The following is a 23109-nucleotide window of genomic DNA, read 5'->3' on the forward strand; positions in this document are numbered from 1 at the left end:
TTTCCAAAACGAGTTTTCTCTCCAGCCCCTTCTCCTGAATAACTATATATGTTTGTTTATTCTGTTTATTGTCAATGTCCCGGGAAGAGAATAAAATCTCCAGGAGAGTGTGGGTTGTTTATCCTATGCAGGGCTGAACCTACCATCTGGGGAGGCAGGGAGGGAAGAGGGTTGGCAAACATTTTCTGTGAAAGGCTGGATAGTAAATATTCTAGGCTCCGCTTATGTCACTCCATCTTTGAGCCACGAATTAACTCTTCAGTGCTCAGCTCTGTCCGTGGATTGTGAAAACAGCCTCTCAAATTCTCTTAAAAGATGGGCCTGGCTGCGTTCCAATAAAACTTTATTCACAAACACAGGCAGACATAATTTCGCCCAAGGGTGTGGTCCGCCAACCCTTAAAGATACTAAAAATACTGGATTCAATAATGCAAGAATTTCATACATTTTTCACCTGCCACTGAAGATTCTTCAAAATCAACCAAAAGGTTGTTTAAAACCTCTTAAATCTTTTTTTTTTAAGGGTTTATTTATTCATTTGACAGAGATCTCAAGTAGGCAGACAGGCAGAGAGAGAGAGGAGGAAGCGGGCTCCCTGCAGAGCAGAGAGCCCGATGTGGGGCTCGATCTCAGGACCCTGAGACCCCTGACCTGAGCCAAAGGCAGAAGGTTTAACCCACTGAGCCACCCAGACGCCTCTGTTTAAAGCCTCTTAAAAAAATATTTTAAAACTCCCAGCTTGTGGTCCATGAGAAACAGGCAGTGGGCAGAACTCGGTCCGCGGGTCGGAGTTTGCCGACCCCAGACTGAGACTATGCCGGGTCGTCCTGAATAATCGAAGACTCCATTAGTGTCGCCGAAGTTTAGCCTTCCGGGAGCAGCGCCACCCACCGGGAGCTGCGCGCGCTTTCTGCTCGCCAACCCTCGGAGCCCCGCGCGCCTCCCGCCAAGCCACGCCCTCCCTCGCGGCGATTGGTCAAGCCTCGCCCTCATCCTCGCCTGGAGACGCCCCCTCTGACGGACACTGCGGGCAACCAATGGAGTACTGCAGGGCCTCCTCGCGCCCGAGGGAGGCGGGCGTAGGCGGGCCGTTAAGGGGTGGGGCGTGGAGCCTGGTAACCGTTGCCGGTAACAACGCCCCGCCCCATCGCGGCGGGCGGGCTGGCGGGCGGGAGCGCGAGGCAGGCGGGCGGGCGGCGGGAGCCGGAGGAGGAGCGGCGCCGCCGCCACCGCCGCCGCCATAGAGACTGTAGCCGTGGAGACTGTTACTTACCAACGGGGACCAACACGCAGCCGCCGCTGCTGCCGCCGCGGGAGCCGCTGCCCGAACTCCCGGCCCGAACTCCAGGTGACCGATGCGACCGCCCTGGGCCCGGCCCGACCGGGGAGTGCGGGGGGCGGCGGGGATCCGGATCGGGGATCGGGACGTTCACCCCAAACGTCCGGGGTGGCGCGCCCGCGGGACCCGTCTCTCCAGCCCAGTTCCGCAGGCGCGGCGGAGTTTGGGGGAGTCTGGGAGCCACCCCCCGACCTTTTACCCAAACTCGGGGGCAAGTGGGAACCGTCGCCTCACTTTTCAGAAAACTTCCCGAGTTGGGGGCCCCCGAGATCCCTCTCTCACTCTTACCCTCTCGCTCGTACCAAATCCCCGACTTGGGTGTGCCCCTGGACCCCTCAAACTTTTATCTTCAAACTCCCTGAACTGGGGCTCCTGGGAACCTCTTCTTACTTTACCCTCAAATCCTTAAGTTGGGGGCGCCCAGGGACCACTCTCTCACTTCCTCTCAACTTCTTGAAACATCTCAACTCCCTACCTTAAACTCCCGGAATTGGGGGCTCCTGCAGACCCCTCTTATCTTTTACTCCCCCAATCTCTGAAACTGGGGTCCCCGGGGCCCCTCTCTCACTCCTAACCTCAGACTCCTGAATCGCGAGGGCCCGGAAGACTCGTTTTCACTTTTGCCCCAATTTCCTGGATTTGGGGTGTCTTGGGGACCGTCTTCTCATTCTGACCCCTCCCTCCAGAATTGTGAGCTTGAGGGCTCCCGTGGAACCCGGTTCTCACTGTTTACCCAAAAGTCGATGAGCTTGTCTTGGGGAAAACGCCCCCCTCCCTTGCTCTCCCCAGACTCACCGAGAATCAGACTCCCCTGGATCCCGTTTCTCACCTCTTTACCAAAAATCCTCGTGGTTGGGCTCTTCGGACCCTCCTCCCCTCTCTCCCTTTGAGCCCCACATTCCAGAGTTTGGGGGATCCTGTGTCCACCAGGGCTTCCACCCCGCTGGGGAAGCCTCTTCGAACGGCCGCCGCTCCCCTATTTAGACCGATCTCCAAGCGAGGAGAGTTTCCCCAGAAGTTGTGTGCGTGTGCGCGTGTGTGCGTGTGTGTGTGTGTGTTTCTGTGTTTTAATGTATTGACTTATTTTGTTTAAAGAGCCTAACCTGTGGCCCAAAACTGCTCGGTGACATTTTCTCCTGGGATTGTGTGAGTGCCTGTATGTTTGTGAATTTGAACCCCACCCGTAACTCCCCCTTCCCCCGAAGCGCACTCGGCACACAGAGACACACAGACACCCCCCCCGCCCCCCAAATACGCTATTCCTTTCCCCTCCTGAGCGAAGCCAGGGGCTCCCTCGCCACCGGTCCCTGTTGGCTGTTTTCGCTGCTGCACTAGGAAAGTTCGGTTTCCCCGATCCTAGTGGCTATTTCAAGGGCCCCTGGGGCCGAGGTGCCCCTGCCATTCCAGCGGAGGCGGGGGTGGTTCACCGTCCTAATTTTAACCTCCTGGTTGCCCTGCAGGAATGAGGGAGGGAGTCCAGGTCCGCGTTCTCCATAGACCTCCTGCCTGCTTCTGGCTGTTTTCATGGTGCAGCCCCCAGCACACACGCACGCGCGGAGCACAACTATTTCTTGCCCGGTGCGATTAACCGGCAGGGCAGACTCCCCTGGGACTTTTTCCCTCCCAGCCAGCTTTATCTCGCAAATCCAAAATATCAAACCTTATGTAAGACTCTCGGTTTCAACTAAGACTCCCCCAGCTAAATAATTATGCTAATAATAATGATCCAAAAAGCAACAACAAAACCTTTTTTTTTTTCCCCTGCGCATATTGTCAATACGTTTTTATCCCTTGTCTTCATGCTCTGAAGCACTGGGTGCTTCTGTTAAGACCCTTACCCTCCTTCCTGGGAGTGTCAGGGCTGGCTACCCGTTCTTTCTCCCATTCGAGTTTAAAAACCCGCTCCAGAATAATGTTAGAGACAGCTTGTCACCTACCCTTGCCAGAGAGGTGAGAGTGTGTGGTGAGAGCCTCCTCTCCCTCTGCCCTCCCCTCCCTCCCCCTTCTCCCCACTCCACCCCCCCAAAACCAAGAATCCAGTCTCTTTAGTCACTGATCACTGCTATCTTGGCCAGCCAGTGAGCTTGGTAAATACCAGAGGGGACCGGGTAGTTTTCAAAAAAAGATTTCCGATGCTTGATGGACAAGCCGACTGCTTCTGTGGTCCTGTGCTATTTGGCTGGTTTAGGCTGGGAGTGAGTTCAGATACAGTTTGCTTCTGCAATAAAAGCAAAACTGAATTATTTAGCCTTTAGGTACATTCTTCTTTTGTGCCAGATAAACTCCAAAGGAGCATCTGGGAGCAGGGGACACTTACTAATTACACTAAGCAACAGAATGAGTTCTTTGAAATTCTATTGATATTTGCGCTCTGCACTAAGGACGTACGTTACCTCTTTTTTCAAAGACTTTATTTATTTGAGAGGGAGTGCATGGGCAAGGCAGGGGGAGAAGGAGAGGGAGAAGCAGACTTTCCACTGTGGGGCTTCATCCCAGGACCCTGAGATCATGACCTGAGCCATGGCTCCATCCCAAGACCCTGAGATCATGACCTGAGCTGAAGGTGGCTGCTTAATCGACTGAGCCCCCCCAGGAGCACCAGGACATACATTATTACCTTAATATTCAACTTTTAGCATGTTTCTAACCGAAGTATGGCCGGGCTGGGGCCAGTCACCAGAAATGCAGATGCTGGGAAATATCTTATTCCTTTGAGCTAATTTGTACTTTCAGAGTCAAGTTAAAATTAATTCTTATTCGTCAATATTTAATTAATTGAACTTCGGTTAATGTTATAGCTGAGTCAAAATTTGGAATGTACCGCTGGGATTTTTATAGACACTTGCGGTTGTTTTCCTCGTAAAATTCCAGGGGCAGTAGGAACCGTATCTTATCACTTTGACTCTTTTTAATTAACTGCAAGGTAACCACTTATTTAAATAATGTGTCCCCCTCCCCTGACACCTGCTTATTTGTAAAATGTGAACTATTTAAGAGACAAGGAAAGTTCGCTGAGAAATCATCTTGCTAGTTGGGACCCTTGCCAGACTTGGGAGCCGAAGGTGTAAGCCCCGAGGCACCCCGCAAACACATCCGCATTTCCGCTCCATGCTGTACGGAATGTCCACAGGGTGGAATGTCCGTAAGGACCAGAACCTGGATCCAGTTCGGGTCCGATTTTATCTGTGCCAAACTGACAAAAAATTTTCCAGTTTTCAGAGCCTTTTGGAGATCGGCATTGTTACAAGGGACTGTAGACTGATGTATTTAAAAAGCCTTTGGGCTCCCTCTCTGTTATTTATTTTATTTTTTTTTTTAAGATTTTATTTATTTATTTGACAGAGAGAAATCACAAGTAGGCAGAGAGGCAGGCAGAGAGAGAGAGAGGGAAGCAGGCTCCCTGCTGAGCAGAGAGCCCGATGCGGGGCTCGATCCCAGGACTCTGAGATCATGACCTGAGCCGAAGGCAGCGGCTTAACCCACTGAGCCACCCAGGCGCCCCCCTCTCTGTTATTTAAAGGATGAGTCTCTCCATCCCAGGCCAAGTTCTCTAGACACGTGCCTGGCCACGGGGTGTCCTTCCTTTGCTGAATGAGTGAACGAATGGAGTATGCACGGGGAATGACAGAGGACACTGACAACCACCCACGTGCTTCTTGGAGACCACAAGGGCAGCAGGGGATTCTTAACAGGGGTGGGGGGCGAGGGGAGAAGGGAAGGAAGACCCAGGCTCTTCCTTGAAGAGAATCAGGGGTGCGTAGGATAAAAAGTAGGTGACAGAGGACGGGGAGAAGAGCCAGGGAGAGCCCCCGACAGGTCTGGGGAGCATCTGGGCCTGGGAGGCGTGGTCTGCCTAGGAGAACGAGGAAGATCTTTCTAGTAGATGGATTTCTGACAGCCCACCTGAGCGCAAGGTGGCCAAACCGAGCTCCCCCTGGGCCCCTCCATCTGCTCGTCTGCCCTGCACTCCGTTAGTGAGGACCAGCCGGCTTCTCCTGGCGGATGGGGCCAGCACTTGGGAGTCGGCCTCTTTTCTCGCAAACCATCAGCAAATGGTCCAGGCGCACCCGAACAGTGGCGATCTGGAACCCGACCGTGCCTTACCACCTCCACTCCCAGTCCACGCTCCAGGCCACCAGCCCCTCCCGTCGGTGGGTGGATGGATGGGTGCCCCCCTGTTTGTTAGCCAGGTGGGCATGGAGGAGGGGGTCATATTACCTTCCTTGTGTTTCCCTCAGCTCAGAACCCCCCCAGGGCTCCCGTCTCACCGTCTCACCCGAGCAAAGGCCAAAGTCTCTTCCCACCCCGGGCCTCTCCACCCCAGTCCTCTGTGGCCCCATCTCTGACACTGAACTTGCTCCTCACTCGGCTTCAACCCCGCAGGCCTCTTGGGAGTTCCTCAAGCTTTCTGCCTAGAAAGCTCTTCACCCAAGTAAAGGGGGGGGGGCTCCCACCCTGTCTTCAGGCCTTTTCTCCAATGTCACCTCCCCAGGCCACCCACTCAAAAGCGACACCCGCTTAGCCTCCTTCCCCGCTGTCTTTTTCCTTAGCCTTTATCACTCACGTGCGGGACATAGTGACATAACGCACATTTATTTTTATTATCGCCATCTGGCCCCCATTAGAAGGGCAGCCCCTTAAGGGGAGGAAGCTGTGCGCGATTTATTAACTTCTCTTTCCTCCGGGCACTCTGTATTGGTTAAATGAATAAATAAACAGTTTCCTGCCCACCTGTGGGGGAGGCGCACCTAGAAATGGACAGTCGCTCCTTACCTGCCATATGTCGCCGCCCCTGCGTCGCGGAACAGCTTGGATTGGACCGAGAAGGGCTCGAGCGCAGTGTCTCTGCTGCTTAGCCCCGGGGGCATTAGGAAACCGTGTTTTGCCTGATGGAGATGAGCCTCCCCTGTCATTCCCCGGGGGAGGGCGGGGTGGGGGGCGTCAGTGTCCTTCTGTGAGTGTAGAAGCTCCCTGGGACAAAGGTATCGTTCCGCAAGCATTAGCGCTCAGCAGAACCACCACCAGCGAAGGCCAGTGGTTGGGAGTCCCCCGGGCTTGGTTGTGGCCAAGGCCCCTTGGCACCCTGTTCCCCGACATCACCCCCTCGGCGGGGCCCTGGCCAGTGGCCAACTCTGCCAGCAGAACTGACACCTAGGACGCCTAGAAACTGGTTTCCCTTCTCTGTTACCGCTGGCTCATGGGTGCATCCTGGTCGGAGCCTGGAAACCCGCCACTCAGAGGTGAGACCCAGCCCGCTTTTCGTGCCAGGACTCGAGTCAGGCCCTCAGGAGCCGACAGGCTGGCCCGGCTCCTGGCTGAGCTCCCCTTCACGCTCCCCAAAACGCATTCCTGCCTTATGATACATGGGTTTTGTGCATTCGAAAACCCTGCTGTACGTCCTGGCAGCTCCTGTTCTTATTTTCAATTTTCTTGATTCTCTTGACTTTATGAGAAATAGAGTTGACCCCCCAAACCTGTAGGTGGTACATTACAGCAAGGGGTTATCAGACACTGTGAGTCAGACCACACCTGCCATAGTCTGTGTTTTTAAAAATGGGGAAAAATTCATACAGCCGTTAAAAATGCATTGTACTTCATGGAAGCCCTGGTACAGTGGTTGTTCTCACTTCCTGTGTCTGGCAGCCCAGGCATGCTATGGGCAGTAAGCCTGTAAGACCGAGGCCTCTGCAGTTACTTTGAGCATGTGCATAGTTTGAGCGTGTGCATGTGTGTGTAAGAACTAGGCCACTGGGCCCAGGGTTGCCCTTCTGGAGGTGACAGTTGAGTTGAGACTGAAATGAGGAGGAGGAACAGCCGTGTGGAGGTCAGAGGGAAGAGCCTTTCAGGCCTTGGATGGGGGTCAGGTGCAAAGGCCCTGTGGCTGGAGGACACAGCAGGACCCCTCAAGGCAGCCGTGAGGTTGATGCCTGGTGAGCAGAAGGAAGAAGGCAGAGGTCCCCCAAAGGCCATGGGGGAAGACTCTGGATGCTATTCTGAGTACAAATTAGATGGTCTAAGTCCAGGGCTGCCAGGCAGTGGCCAGCTGTTTACTGGAAGAGCTGCTTTCTGGACCTCTGACATCTGTTCGTTCATTCATTCTTCAGAGTCAAGCACCAGCCTCAGAGGCTACAAAGACCAAGAGCAACTAGGAGACCGAGGCGGTCTCAGAAGTGGTGGTGCGAGACTTCGCGGTGGGGCAGGCCGGTGGGTGGGGACAGTGGGGCGGTTGGGCTGGGTTCAGGGTACAAGGGAGATGAGGGGGAGAGAAGAGCAGGTGTCAGGAAACTATGGCCCCCAGGTCCCTTCCAGCCTGCAGCTCGTGCCCGTGGGTAAAGCTTTCTTGGAATTCAGCCCTGACTGTTCATTTACACACCAGCTCTGGCTGCTTCTGCAAGGGAACTGCAGAGTCTTTGTGACAGAAGCACAAGGTGGCAAAACCCAAAGTATTTACTGTCTGGGCCTTTGTAGGAAAAGTGTTCTGAGCCCAGGCTGGACGAGTGGGGCTTGTCTCTGGCGCTGGGCCGAGACAGTGGCGACATGGCTTTGTGATCGGGCACGGTTTTGGAGGGTGCACCCAAAGCCTTGGAGTCTGGAATCTGCAGTCATAGTCCAGGTGACGGGCGACAGGGGCCTGCCTGACAGCACAGGCCAGGGGGTGCTGGGGAAGATAGCAGCCAGGTTCTCAGGGGCTCGGGGACTTTGGGACTCACTGCGCCAAGGGTCCGGAAGGGTGATTCCCAGGCGCCCAACGTTGGGGATCTGGCACAGTGTGTCACTGTGATGAGCCTGGGACCACGGGAGAAGCTGGTGTCGGGCAGGGAAAGTAACGAGCTTCCGCGAGGGCTTGGCCGGCTTGAGGCGTCTCAAGGGGACATCCGGGTGGGGACGGCTTTCTAGTAGGCAGCTGGGTTGCAGGGTCTGGAGCTGCCTAGGCCGGTGCAGGCTCGGGGTTAGCTCCTAGGAGCCGTCAGAATACAGGTGGTCCTCTCAGCCCTCCAAGGAGCGGGTGCGCAATGAGAACAGAAGCAGGAACCAACAAAGAGTCAGCAGAGGAAAGTGGGGTTTTTTTTTAATTGTGGCAAAATACACGGGAGGGACAATTTGCTGTTTTACCCATAATCAGGTGTGCAGTTTGGCGGTCCTGAGTGCATTCGCGACGGCCTGTGGTCACTCGTTCCAGAATGTCTTCGTCTCCCAACTAGAAGCTCAGGTCCCCAGAGCAGAAACTCCCACTTCCGTTGCCACCCTCCCTGGAAATCTTTAATCTACTTTCCGTCCCGCTGAATTTACCTTTTCTAAATGTTTCTAGAATGTTTCTAGAATGTGTGCAATCATAGAACGTGTGTCCTTTGTGTCTGGCTTTTCTCGCTGCGCACAGAGGCCTCCAGGTTCAACCCGCCTCGCAGCGTGCGCCGGGATGGCTTTCCTCTTTGTGGCTGAACGAAAGCCCAGGGTGTGGATGGGCCACACCGTGTCCGCCCACTCATCCGCTAGTGGACACGTGGGTTGGTGCCACCATTTGGCTACTGTGACAAATGCCGGACGGGGGAGATCTTGAAGGGATTTTGAGGCGGAAAGGGGAGCAAGGCAAGGACCGAGCCCCGGGGAGAGAGAGGTCCGTAGAGACCAGGAGGATTAGAGGAGGCCTGCCTGTGGGAAGAGAGGAAAAGGCCAGACCCCAGCCACAGACAGAAGGCCCGGCTCACGCGCGCCTGTCTCCGCCGCACACTGTTGAAATTGTACTAGTGATACAGAGTCCGCTGCTAGAGTTGCAGTCGCACCTAATTACGTTTTTATTTTTACAATGAAGCTGTTTATCTTCTAGAAACAGTGCCATGTTTCTAGGCTACGTTTCTATCTGAAAGGTGACCCGTGGAGGAAGGCCTGGGAAGCAGCAGCCCCCGACATTACCAGCCCCCAGATAGGTGCTCCTGCTCCTGCCTAGCTGGTGAGAACCCAAGGGAAGGGCCAGGCAGTGCTCCCCACCACCCACATCCTCAGAACGTGGGTGGATGTAGCCTGTTTCCAGGACAAAATAGATTTGGAACCCCAGACCCACGGAAGATCGCCTCAAGTATGTGCTTCTGATTTTTATTTATTTATTTATTTTAAAGGTTTTATTTATTTATTTGACAGGCAGAGATCACAAGGAGGCAGAGAGGCAGGCAGAGGGACAGGGGGAAGCAGGCTCCCCGCTGAGCAGAGAGCCCGATGCGGGGCTCGATCCCAGAACCCCAGGATCATGACCTGAGCTGAAGATACAGACTTTAACCCACTGAGCCATGCAGGCGCCCATGCTTCTGATTTTTAAAAGAATTTTTCATTTTCTAGAAGAATTCACCTTCGTGGGGACTTCTGTGTGTGAGTTGCTCTCCGGGAGTCTCTGTCATATGTGAGCCACCGTCCCCTGCTCCCTCCCCCCGCCCCCAGCAAGCTTCTGAGGAGCTCGTGCCCCGGTCGAGTACTTAGTGTGTCATGTAGCCTCATGGGCCAAGTGAGGACGGTGGAAGATGCCGCAGAAATCGGAGATGGTCAGCGGCCGGCGGCAGCTGAGCTGCGGCAGAGGCACGAACGGGAGCTCGTTCAGCAGCTTCTCCGTTGTGCGAATCATGGCCTGGTTGTCCCAGCAGCTCTTGAAATGGCCCGCAGGAGGACATAGAAAGTATTTCTGGAAGCCCTGTGTGACTCGGCTGCTTGCTCACCCCACTTCGTACCTGGGTGTGCATCTTTCGGCCGGACAGTGCCTCCCGGGGTGGCGGGGTGGGGGGGCCAGAAGCAAAGGTTCCTGGATCGGGGGTGATTTAATGTCACAGACTGCAGGGTGGGGGCGGGGCTCAGAGGTGCCGCAGGGCAACGACAGGGCAACGACATGGTGTCCCCACTTCCCCCCCAGGGTGGCGGGCTCCCACCTTCCTCCCGCCTGGGTGGTCTGTCCAAGCCTGGTGTCTGTCCTCATTCTAGCCACAGGGGTGACCAGAGTCTTCGTCCCTCCCCATGCTGTAGGCAGGCCCCCGGGCCGCCCCCAGCTCTGGTAGCAGTACTTAATGCTTGGGTGCCAAAGAGCAAGGAGCGTGCCCCGCCGACCCCCTGTCCGTGCACGGAGCCTGGCTGCCCGGCCTCGATGATGCTTCCTGCCGGTCTCTCCTCATACCGCCTTCTGGGCCGCTGCGGAGGGTCGCACGGGCACGTTCTGCTCCCAGAGGCCAAACCCCCAGGCCTTTGCAGTAACCGCGTGGTGCTCAGCTCAGCATTCAAGGCCATTTCGGGCCTCAGATCCTTTTCCTTGTCAGTCAGTCCTCCAGATGGACTCACCACGCCTTACGCGGGTCTCCCGCTTTTGTCTGCCCTCTCTCTGAACTGTCACGTCTACTCAGCAAAATCTTTTCTCTCCGGAACCTTGTCTGGGGCTCTCTTCCCAGGGAAGCCCAAGACCCGACCTAGCGAGCCGGGCGCATAAATGTTAGGGCTAGAGCCGCATTTCTCCAGTGCCTTCAGGATGCTGACCTTCCACGGCCTCCATCGGCCAGGGGCGCCCACCCCTTCCCCCCATGACACAGGTCATGTCAGCAGCTGTGTCTTCAGGCATGTCCGAATGTCCCCTGCGAGGGGAGAGTTACCCTACTTGGGGACCCTAGGATTCTTCGGTCAGAGGGGGTGTGACTGCCGTGGTGCTGCCGCCCGAGGCTCCTTGTACATGTGGTAGTGATTCATGGAATGTTCTTGGTCGTAAGTTCCTGGAGGACAGGGGCAGCGGGGCCTGCCACACTTTCCACGGGGCTTCATGTTTGTCTCAGACACCGGAGCCCAAGGCGTTCTTCCAAGAGTGAGGCCTGCGTCAGGTAATGGCAGCCTTTGATTTTTAGCAAAAATCCGACATCGTGAAACCCTTGCCTGAGCTCCAGTAGCCCTAAAAATGCCATGTTTTTGATTCAGTCGAGATTAACATTCCAGTCCTTTCGACATGTAGTGTTCCTTTACCAAATCCCCAAAGAAAGCTTCATCAAAGGCCCTTACCATTCATTGACTCCCCTTTTTGCTCTGCTAAAATCACAAGTCACATTCTTTTCCAGAAAGTGCAGGGAACTTAGCGTTGGAGGTGGGGGATGGAGCCTTAGAACCCAACCACAGCTGGGTTCTCCGAAGGAGCCGTGTACACAGTGGAGAATAATAAATGTCTCATTCTGTGTCTAAGCCAATTGCAGCTTCTCAATTCGTGCTTGTTCTGCTTTGGAACTTTTCAAAGATTTCACTTGGTCAGAAAGTTGATGTGAAACAAATCCTGGTCATCATGGCCGTCAGAATTGTCTCATCCTCGACAGGTGGCCCTTGCATTTTGGGCAGGTTCGAAAGGCTGCCCTGCTGGGCTGGAGGAAGTAGTTACTGAGGACCCCTCAAGGGTAAATATTTCTAACCCTGGCTCGCTTCCTGAAAGATCCATTTCCCCAGTGCTCTTCCCCAGCTCAGGAGCTGTTTCCATCAGCAGGTGCTGGTTCGAGGTCATGGGCCCCAGTGGTGGTGGTGGATGTATGTGGGGTGAGTGTGGACGGAGGCTCATCTGATTAAAGGCACTCCCCGTCCCGTGGCCCCTTTTTCTTTTTATCTTTGAAAGCGCGAACATGAGCCAAGTACCCACCCAGGCTGGGGCGAGCCCCCACTTCTGAACTTTCTGCTGCGGAGTTCCAGGTTCTAGTTAGACCATCATGTTTCTCGCTGGGAAGAGAAGTAACTGTTAACGCCGGTCAAAGTAGAAGCCAGTTAACAGGCTGGGATGCCCTTCATGGAGAGCAAGGCCCCCCCTTCTTGTTTGCCGGTAGAGACCCTCAGATAACTGTATGTTCACTTGTCCGTTTCCGAAGCTCTTAGCTAAAATGACGCATCCATCCTTCAGCATGCCATAGACCTCCGAGACCTTCCAGGGCCGTAGGGATCTTGTCCAAGGGAGCTGGAGACATCTGGATGCAGGAACGTATTTTCAAGCAGCCGTGGTTCGTGTCCCCCCGTGAGACCCGCTTCCTTGGATCCCGGGCGTTTCCAGGGGAGACTGCCTTCTTTAGCAGGGGTGCGCGGGGCACCTGGCAGCCCAGCACTTCTGACAAATCCTTGTGCTTAGACCCAGGAAGGAGGGTTTTTCAAGAAAGGCAGAGAGTGGCCTGAAGATGGGGCAGGGAAGAAAAAGCAGCCAGCATGGCCTCCTACCCTGAGCACCCACCATATGCTTGGCGTTGTACACGCATTCCTTCTAACCCTGGCCCGGCCCCAGCAGGGTCAGTCGGATCAGCAGGCCCGGACTCGAGGGGGAAAAAGGCCTCCCGTGCTTCCCGGCCCCTTGGGCGGGGAGCAGAGGAGTCCTTCCTCCTGCTGGACTCAGCTCCGCTTGCTTTCGGGCCGCAGGGTCGCGCTTGGTCAGCGCTCCCCTTCTCTTCCCTGTAGCTTTAGAGCGGGAGGGCCCAGGGCCGGAGAGGACAGCAGCGCCGCGAGCGAAGGGGAGACGGTTATCCTGCTACCGTCCTCTCAGTGGTCGGCTTTGAAGGCGGGGGTCCCCCTGCCTTCTCCCCTCCCCCCCATCCCTCCACTGCCTGCGTGTCCCCTTCGGAGCCCGTCCTTCCCATTCCTGCTCGTGCCGTTCTGGTTCAGATACTCTAGCTGAGCTTCCGACTGCTGTCCCCGGGCGGACATGCGCCAGCCCTCCGGTCCGCCTTCTTCCGACCCTTTGATGCTCCCACTGCCCTCAACAGTGGCCTAAAGTGGCTGCTGGGGGGGGGGGGGTTGCGCAATGCATGACGTCTTTGCGTGACACTACGGAATATCAGTGCATTGAATGACATGCACCCGCAGTGTTTTTAGCAAATAAATCATGATTAAATTACGAAATAGGATAGTGGAGCGCAGTAGCCACTAACAGCACACGTCCTTTCAGACCTCTGCTGTCCAGTCTGGCACAACAGGCTGGCCCAGTGTTTACCAGCGACGGGGGCCTTGTAGAGTTTGTTGTGTTGTGTTGTGTACTGCCCGTCACTAGCAGAGAAGAGGAAACCTGTACCAAGGGCTTAAGAAATATTTGTAGGGTAAATTGGCTTTAATTGGAGAAATATATCCATGACGTGTTTTTCTGCAAATCTGCAAAAGTGCCGTTACTTCATTTGAGCAGAGAGAGCCCACAGAATCTTTCAGTGTTCCAAGTGAAGTGGGGCAGAGGGGGTTTCTGCAAACGTTCTGTAGCAAGGACTGGCTAGTAAATATTTTAGGCTTTGGGAGCTAACCGGGTCTTTATCCATAACCACTCACCGCCCTCCACGACCTGTAAACGAGTGCGTGTGGCCGCATGCTGATCAACTTCATTTGCGGGCACTGAAATGTGGATTTCAGATCATTTTCGTGTATCACAAAATACTGTGACTCTGATTTTCTTTTAATAGCCATTGACGAGTATAAAGACCATCCTTAGCTTCCGGGCCATGCAAAACCAGGCGCTGGACTGGGCGGGGCTTGGCTGGGCGCGGGCCCTGGTCCGCTGACCTCTGCCCGGTGGGACGGAGTCCAGGAGCTCCACCCGGCATTCCCAGCCTTCCTCCCGGGGGCCCAGCCTGTTTTCCCCAAGAACCCCCCGCCTTTGCCCTCTGCTCCAACCCGCTCAGTGTCTTTGCCCTTCTCCCGTCCAGGCCACTGCACACACCCTGCTGTGCCCAGTCCTGCTCTTGAACTAGTCCCTCCTCCCTGTTTGCCCCACCCAACGCGACCTTGGTAGATCCTGCCCCTCCGCACGGTCCTATCCTGGACCGTGCGGAGGGGCAGGACCGTTCCTATTTTCTGCCCCAGGTTTATGGTGCCCGGTCCCACCTGGAGTCTCTGCCTGTCACCTGTGCCTCATGGTCACTGGTGCAGCTCCTTTTCTCTCCTGAGGTGAAAACGCAGAGACCATGTCTCACTGGCTCTGTGGGACACCAGGTAGAGGAGTTACTTGTTGAACTGACTCAGAGTTCTTACCAGGTGCACATCTTACCAGGCTCTAGCAATCATTTTGCGTACTTTCTAGGAGAATAGGGCCTCATAAGATATTTGTGAATTCACAATTCAGTGATTCCTTCTAGAAGTGTCCTAGATCGCAGCTGTCTGGTAGAAGCGTAACGCGAGGTGCCTGTGTGATTTAAAATTTCCCAGTACCCACAGTGAGAAAGTAAGAACAGGTGAAGTTAATTTGAATAACATATTTTATTCAATCCAATATGTCCAACATAAAGTCCAAAATAGTCATTTGAACATGCGATCCACGCGAACGCCTTTTCATCGAGACGTTTTGCAGTCTTGTGCGCGAAGACTGAAATCCGGTGCCTGTCTTGCACTCACAGCACATCCCAGTTGGGACGAGCTACGTGCCAGGGGCCCAGTAGCCACAGATGGCCCGAGGTGTCCAAACAAAGACAGGCAGGACACTTGGGTCGTCACTGTTCTTTTTAAAAGACGACCGCTGTCTGAGCCGCAAACGGCGCTCACACCCTTCCCAGTGCCCGGGTCTTGGGTCAGTCCCCAGGCGTGAGGAGCCCCGCCCACCTGACTCCAGGGTTTTCTATTTTGTGAAGTGGTTGTGGTTGGGCTTTGCACGCGGATGTCCCCTCCGGGCCACTGAGCGGTTTGACCCAGAATTCTGTAGTGACCCTTGCAGGACTTCGGGATCCTTCTGGGCAGTCCCCAATAAGTCTGTTTCCTTCCTTTTTTACGTCAGGGAAATCATTTCATTGTAAAGCCTCCAAAGAGGGCCCAAAAATATAAAGGAAAAAAAAGAGCCCCTGGCTTCCTTCTCCCCTCTTCCTCTGCCCCTCCCACCACTAACACAGTGCGCTGTGGATCCCCTCAGGTATTCTGTATGTCTGTAAAATGAACACATTGACGTGTCATTATTTTTTAATTGAGATGTAATTCATATGCCATAAAACTCCCCCTTTTTTAGTATGTTCACGAGGTTATACAATCATTACCACCGTCTAGTTCCAGGACGTTCCATGATCCCCAAAAGAAACACTTTCTCTGTTGGCAGTCCTCGCCCACCCCTCCCCTGCTTCCAGCACCCATGAGCCCCCTTCCTGTCCATGGTGGACCTGTTCTGGGCGTGTCGCCCACGTGGTCTCACACCCCATGTGGCCTTCTGTGTCTGTTCCCTCCCTGAGCATCAGGGGCTCGGGGTTCCTCCATGGGACTGTGAGTGTCAGCGTCTTGCTCCTTTTATAGCTAATATTTTTTCTTTATAAAAAAATAAAAAAGGATCACGGGGCACCTGGGTCGCTCAGTGGGTTAAAGCCTCTGCCTTCGGCTCAGGTCATGATCCCAGGGTCCTGGGATCGAGCCCCACATTGGGTGCTCTGCTCCGCGGGGAGCCTGCTTCCCCCTCTCTCTCTGCCTGCCTCTCCGCCTACTTGTGATCTCTGTCTGTCAAATAAATAAAATCCTTAAAAAAATTATTTTTAAAGGCTCACATTATGTCCGCTTTTCTGCACCTTCGCTCTCATCTAATATTTAGTCGTATCTTTCCTTATCCCTCTCTGTGTCGGTTTCGTTCCTTCTCATAACTGCATGAGATCCCACTGAACCGCTCGCTGTGCCCCATGATCTAAATTAGCACCTTATCGAGGGGCCTTGGGTTTATCCTTTTTCACTTTACCAACAATGCTGCAGTAAACATCCTTGTCCAACGTATTTGTGCACATGTGTGGGATGTTTGCAAATTCCCGGAAGGGGAATATCTGGGTGGAAGGGACTTCCTTCCCTTTGCATTAGATCTTTTTCACTGACGTCCACGCGCCAACCCTGCAGGGAAAGTTCCTTTGCACTGTGTCCTTGCCTGTGCGACACCGTCCCCAGCGTGTCCACCGCACCGCTGCCTCCCACCCCCCCCCACGCCGTGGTCACCTTGCTGAGATGCCTGTCCTTCCCCCTCAACTCCCCGTCCCACCCGGAGCAGAGCGGCTCACAGACCTTGGGGCAATCCGGTGAAAACGCGTGCCGCCCCCCTCCCCGGGATATGCACAGTGAACCCATCCACCGGATTCTGTCTGCCATTCCGGAGGTCCTCAGACCCCCTGTCGCCCCTCTCTGGACCAGCTCCTGCTTCTGAAACTTGTACCCCGTCCACTCTGCTCTGCCCAGTTCCGAGCCCACAGGTGACTGACTCAGCCCTAGCCTGGCACCACGAGCTACACCCAGGCCCATGTGTGCCTCTGGGAGAGGCCCAGCCACCCAGCCGGTGTGTGCCCACACAAGTTCACGCTTGTTGCCCTGGCTCTGAGCTGACTCTCCCCAGCGATGGCATTTTCCCGCCCCTCTGGGTTCCCCGCTGATGCTTGGTTCCAGCTCCTTGCCACCTCGGTCCTCAAGCAAAACGTTCATTCTGCTGCCCTCCCAGCACACCTGTCCCCGCAGTCCCACGGGCCACCCCCGGGCCCCCCTCCATCCATAACCTGCACCCCGGGTCCTGCCCTCCACGTGCCAGCCAGGACCCGGCCCTGCCGCTGCATCTGCTCTTCCAGCTCGAGGCGGAAGCTCTCTTGGGCAGCCTGCAGAGCCTGTGCTCCAGCCCTGGTCTCGGCGCTGTAGTGTACATGCGTCCACCTTGACGCTGTGCGGTTTGAAACCAGAAACCCAACGCCCTGATCACGGAGAAGGTTATCCATCCTTCATCTGAGCCTTCCTCTCACTTTAAAGGCAATGGGTCATAGTCTGTTTACCTACCTTCCTTCCTGCCTACCTGCTTGACCCTGAGATCAAGACCTGAGCCGAAACCCAGAGTCAGAGACCTAACCCACTGACCCACCCAGGCGCCCCATCTTTTTAACATCCTTTAAGATTTCCAAGACATGAACCTAATCTGGTGTCTCTTTCTTTGTGCTTCATGAGTGTAGAATATTCTAGAAACCACCCACCCTTTCTCCAGTGGTAATGTTCACATAGGGCTATAATTTTCTCGGCTCCAAAAACTGGGCCCTGTTCTCAATTCGAGTCATGGTGAAGCGCCCTCCTCCAGCTGCCCTTTTCTCCCTGGTGCCCCGCCACTGATTCTGTGGACCCGACCCATCTAAGCAAATGTTTCAGCGTTTCTAAAACTGACTTCCTTACATCTTAGGCTCCCTGTCACTGGAGGTTTCCAGACAGAAAGTCTCTTAGGGACTGTGTGCAAAGGGAGTTTTGCTTGTTAGCAAAGTTTGTTTCTGGAAATCTTAAGAAGGATTTTCACCCTGGGACCCCTGGCTGGCTCAGTCTTGATCTTGGGGTCGTGAGTTTAAGTCCCCCATTGGGTGTAGAGATTACTTAAAAATAAAAACTTTAATTAAAGAATGGGATTTTGAACTTACAAGTTCTCAGGCCTAATTTTCTCGTTGTTTTGAGTGGTATCATGTTTCATTTCTTCTAAAGTAAAGAACATAGGGACAGTCTTAGTTTATATATCCTCTGTTTTTCTGCTTGTCTGGCATTTTCCAACACATTTGCTGTGTCACCTTCCTTTAAAAATTGAGATTAAATTCACAGAATATAAAGTCAACCTTTCTTGGGGGGCGTGGGGGGCTCTGTCACTTAAGTGTCTGACTCTTGGTTTCAGGTCAGGTCTTGATCTCAGGGTGGTGAGATCGAGCCCCGCATTCAGGCTCCGCACTCAGCAAAGAGTCTGCTTGAGATGATCTCTCTGTCTCCCTCTGCCCCTCCCCCTGGCTTGTGTGCTCATTCCCTCTAAAATAAATAAGTCTTTTTAAAAAATGGATCTTTTTTAAAGGACAATTTGGTGGTTTTTAGGATATCTGACATGTTACACAACCATCATCACATCACTATCTAACTCTAGAACATTTCCATGACCCCCAAAAGAAACCCTATTCCATTAAGCAGTCACCCCCGCATCCCCGACACCCACGAGCCCCCTTCCTGTCCACGGATATGCCTGTTCTGGACATTTCCCACCCCGTGTGGCCTTCTGTGTCTGGTTCCCTCACAGAGCATCGTGGGTTCAGGGTCTGTCCCCAGAGCAGCGCGTGTGAGCGCCTCGCCCCTGTTCGTGGCTGAGTAATCTTCCAGCGTATAGATTGGCCACAGTCATCTGTTGATGAACATTTGGGTGGCTTCTACTTTCTGGCTGTTACCAGTAATGCTGTGATGAACACGTGTGGACAGGCTTTTGTGGGCAGAGAGATTTTCATTTCTCTTGGGTAGATACGCAGGAGTGGAGTTGCTAGGTCATATGGTCACTCGTATTCAACTTCTTGGGGAGCTGCCGAGTGTCTTCCATAGAGCCGCACCACATTCCATTCCCACCGGCCACGTAGGAGGGCTCCATTCCTCCTCACCGACATGCTGCTTTCCCTTGCTTTTGTCCTAGCCAACCCAGTTGGTGTGTGGTGGTACTTTGGTTTTTACTCTCATCTTCCAGACGGCTAACGGTGTTGACCATCTTCTCATGTGCTCAGTGGCCATTTGTGTACCTTTTTTGGAGAAATGGCTATTTAAAGATGTCCTCTCTCACAGTTTTCTTACATCCACGCGTTTCTCTTCCTCTGTGAAATGCCCAAAGACCCTGCATCGTGAAGGTGCAAGACACACGTCAGAACTATGGCAAGGTTGGGGCACCTGGGTGGCTCAGTGGGTTAAGCCTCTGCCTTCGGCTCAGGTCATGATCTCAGGGTCCTGGGATCGAGCCCCACATCCGGCTCTCTGCTTAGTGGGGAGTCTGCTCCCCCCCCCCCCACCTGCCTTTCTGCCTATTTGTGATCTCTCTCTCTGTGTCAGATAAATAAATAAAATCTTAAAAAAAAAAAAACTATGGCAAGGCAGTGGAAGGGTGGCAGGGTTAGAATCAACAGGACATGGGGGCTGTCCTCCTTTACAAGAGTGTCCCTGACCATATGGGCACAGCGATTTCCAGAATGCTATTTGTAAATGAAATGTGCTGTTTGGTTCCTGTCTCTATCCAGAACTATTTTAGGCTGTCTTTTAGAGACACAAGTCCAAACATTTGAATCTAGTACAGGTTCAGAAAACCAGCTCCTGGGCTAAATCCAATCTGCTGCCTGATTCTGGATGGCTAAGAGCTCATAAATAACTTTTTATGTTCAAATGGTTGAAAAAAATAAACAGAATGATAATATATTTGGGAACATATGACATCATGTGAAATTTACATTTCAGTATCCATAAATGGAATTTTGTGGGCAGATGGCCATGCTCATTAGTGTACATCTTGTTGGTGGTGGTCTTTGCCCTCCGATGGAGGCATTGAGTAAGTGTCAACAGGGACCATCTGACCCGCAAATATTTGCTATTGGGCCCTTTACTGAAAAAGTTGACCAAGAGCTGGTCTAACAAACAGTCCAGGTTATATTCGACTAGAGCTAGTGCTAGCGTAACAGCACGTGTATGTAAAGACGATGCTGATTCGGAGAGTGACGGACACCTTAGACTCTCTGCTAGTGATTAACATTACTATATATATATATTTTTTGCTTCCTCCAATGGCAAGAGGAATGATACTTACTTTATTGGCTTCTCCTGTTTGCTGTAATTAAGGAGAGTCTCCGTCTGACCACGTGCATCTTGCCGGCTGAGCCCCCTTTGCCTTTTTATGTCTCTGAGATTGTGCGCTTTTTTTTTTTTTTTTTTTTTTAAATTCCGCAGCACCCTGGCTTTTTTCTCCATGACATTCCGCCTCGTCTTTCAGGCCCCTGAGAGCCAGGGTCAGGTTTAGACCAACACTCTAGGGTGGGAAGTTGCTCGGCGGCCGGGAAGCATGTTTCTCGCCTTTCTGGTCTCTGGCTCTCCAGTACTCGAACGCTTTCTTTCGGCAGGTTGCCTCAGCTCTGGGGGGATTCGGTGTGCAAATCACGGCACCCAGGAGTGATTTCTGAGATGAGTTACTGCTGCAGGTGCAAGAAGGTGGGCTCCCGTGTGGGAGAAACCGACGTCTCCAGCCACTCGTCTTCTTATTGCAACACACTAGTAATAGTGACTCAGAAGAAGCAAAAATGTGTGATGGCTCATCAGTAAGGAGGAAAGCCAGTGTTTAGAGATTAAAAAAAAAAAAAAAAGGCTATTTCCACATTTCAGCCATTTCAGATTGTGCTAAAATCCCACTTAAAATGAATTCTGCATGATCTCAAAATCTTCTGTTGTAGCCCAGTTTTTTTAGAATTAAGACATTCCTAGGAATCACTGCCTGAGCCAGGACTGGTGTCGGGCTTCTCTGGGTTAAGCGTGGGGGAGCTGGGTGGCTCAGTCAGTTGGGCATCTGCTTTCTGCTCCTGTTGTGGTCTCGTGGTCCTGGGATTGAACCCCATGTCGGGCTCCCCACTGGGCGGGGAGTCTGCTTCTTCCTCTCCCTTTTGCCCCTCTCCCTTCTCATGGTCAGTCTCTCTCTCTCCCCCTCTCTGCCATGTTGCTAACAAAGATGGCAAATTAGGTACGTTTTCTTGGTTCAGCTGGGGTGGACCCTATAAAAAACTGTGACTTCTTCCTTTTCCTCTTTATCCCACTGGCAGATATTTCTTTCTCAGGTTGCAAATCTGTTACAGTCCTGGGCTTGGTGGCATGTGGGTTAATTATTGCCAAGTTGGTCATTGAAGGTATAGCTACTTCTTAGCACAACCCATTCCTGGACTGTTTGAATTCCTAAATGTGGGCTGGTGGGAAAGAAGCCTAGCTGCCTTCAGACTGTGGCTTCCCACTAGAGACGGGATATGTGACTCACTCGCCTCCTGTGGTGGTCACTGGCCCAGTGTTTCTGCTGTCTGTGACTGGGGCCCAGGGCTGCCATTGCGCCCCTCCTTCCAGGAAGAGAATTGTGTCACTTTCTCCTTAAGACCACCGACCTGCCTGGGTCGTACAGCGAGGATTGTCTAAACTAGAGTCCTCGAGTTTATCCGCTTAAGTTTGAAAAAAGACAAATGCACAGTGGTATTTGTCTTGGCACAATGTCAAGACAAAAGACAAGTAGCCCGGTGCTTCCTAACCTTTCCTCAGTCTGGACCTCTTTGGGAGAATGCCGAAAGTTGGGAATTTCTCCCTAGAACAACAGGTGTAAACACATGGGACCTGCACTTAAACTTCACGTTCAGGTTTAGGTTCATGGACTCTCTGAAGTGTGACCCTTGTGAATTCACAGACCGAGTTGTGGGATCCTGCTTTAGCTACATGAATGGGCATGTGGCAGAGTTTAAACCACTTCCAAACGTTCTCTGGATTTTTTAGAAGGGCCAGAAATCAGATGGAAATCTGGCACTTTGGTAATAAACAGAAAAGGCGAGGGTCCTCATGTGCTGTGGGTATCTCTGTGGAGATGTGCGGTCAGCTACGCAAAAATTCCATTTGAAAATAATCATGAGAAAGTCTCCACGGAAGACAGAAAGTGTGCACAGATATACCCCTCACTATTGCAGGGGAAAAGTAGTAATTCACCTCATTTATGTCAGGTTCTTTCACAAATTCATGTTTTTGAGTGCCCTCTCTGGCAAGATTAGATCTTCACGTATTGTTACTTTAATGACTTGTTTATAATCTCTTATTCCAACGAAGGTGCCAGGACCATTCAGTAGGGAAGGGACAGTTTTTCCCACCAATCATATTGGGAAACTGGATATCTGCCTGCAAAAGAAGGAAGCTGGACCCTTCCCTCACACAAGATTAACTCAAAGTGAATCAAAGACCTAAATGTCAGGGCTAAAACCTCAAACACATAGGTGAAAATCTGTATGACATTGGATTGAATATGACACCGAAGGCAAGGTCCCAAAAGGGAAAAAATAGATAAACAGGGGTTTATGAAATTTAAAAGCTTTTGTACATCAGAGAGCACTATTAACAGTGTGAAAAGGCAACCCAAAGAACAAGAAAAAATATTTGCAAATCATATACTGATAAGGGGTTAATATTCAGAATATATAAATAACTCTTACAATTTCACAACAACAAAGAAACAACCCCATTAAAAAGTGGACCTAGGACTTGAGTAGACATTTCTCCAAAGAAGGTGTAGAAATGGCCAACAATCACATGAAAGGATGCTCAGCCTGACTCGTCATTAGGGAAACACAAATCAAAACACAACAAAACTGCTTTGCACCCGCAGGACAGCTAACAGTTAAAAAACCCCAAACAAACAGAGAAGTACAAGTGTCGGCAAAGCTTTGGAGAAATCGCAAGCCTTGAAACTGCCAGCAGGAATGTAAACTATATGACTACTGTGGAGAACAGTAAGGTGGGGTCCTCAGAAAAATTAAACATAGGATCACCATGTAAGCCAGCAATTCCACTCCTGGGTGTAGACCCAAGGAACTGAAAACAGAGACTCGGACACCCACGTTCACAGCGGCATGCTCCCCGGTTAGCCAAGAGGTGGAACCCTCTGCTTCCGACCTGACATCCACAGGTAAATGGGTAAACAGAGCTGTGGTTCGGAGCATACTATTCTGTGTGCAAAGGAAGGAAATCTGACACCTGCTACAACGTGTTTGGACCTGGTGGACATTATGCTCAGTGAACTAAGCCAGCCACAAAAATACTGTATGGTTCTCCCCTTGGGGGGGCCCAAGAGAAGCCAGATCCACAGAGACAGAAAGTTGATAGTGGAAGCCAGGGGGACAGATTGGCGGGGGGGCTACTGTTTAATGGGGACAGAGTCTTAGTTTTGGCAAGACGGACAGTGGGGGTGTTTGCCCAACAACGGAAATGAGCTGGCGCGCTCACCGAACAGTTCCAGTGATAAGTCCTGTTCTGTATGTTACCACAATCCAAAAGAATAATAA

At 52.6% G+C, this 23109-nt stretch overlaps 1 protein-coding gene across 4 annotated transcripts in view; it reads left to right on the forward strand.

Moving 5' to 3' along the window:
* Positions 1–1221: 1221 nt before the first annotated feature.
* RFX2 (regulatory factor X2) overlaps positions 1222–23109 on the forward strand; it is an 89626-nt gene continuing 67738 nt past the window's right edge. For all 4 annotated transcript variants that reach the window (XM_044254437.1, XM_044254438.1, XM_044254439.1 and 1 more), the window contains exon 1: positions 1222–1348. The gene's annotated coding sequence lies outside the window, so the exon portion shown is untranslated. The remainder of the gene's footprint in view (positions 1349–23109) is intronic.

The sequence above is a fragment of the Neovison vison genome, chromosome 6 (genome assembly GCF_020171115.1).
Source record: "Neovison vison isolate M4711 chromosome 6, ASM_NN_V1, whole genome shotgun sequence".
In the NCBI taxonomy this organism is placed as follows: Eukaryota; Metazoa; Chordata; class Mammalia; order Carnivora; family Mustelidae; genus Neogale; species Neogale vison.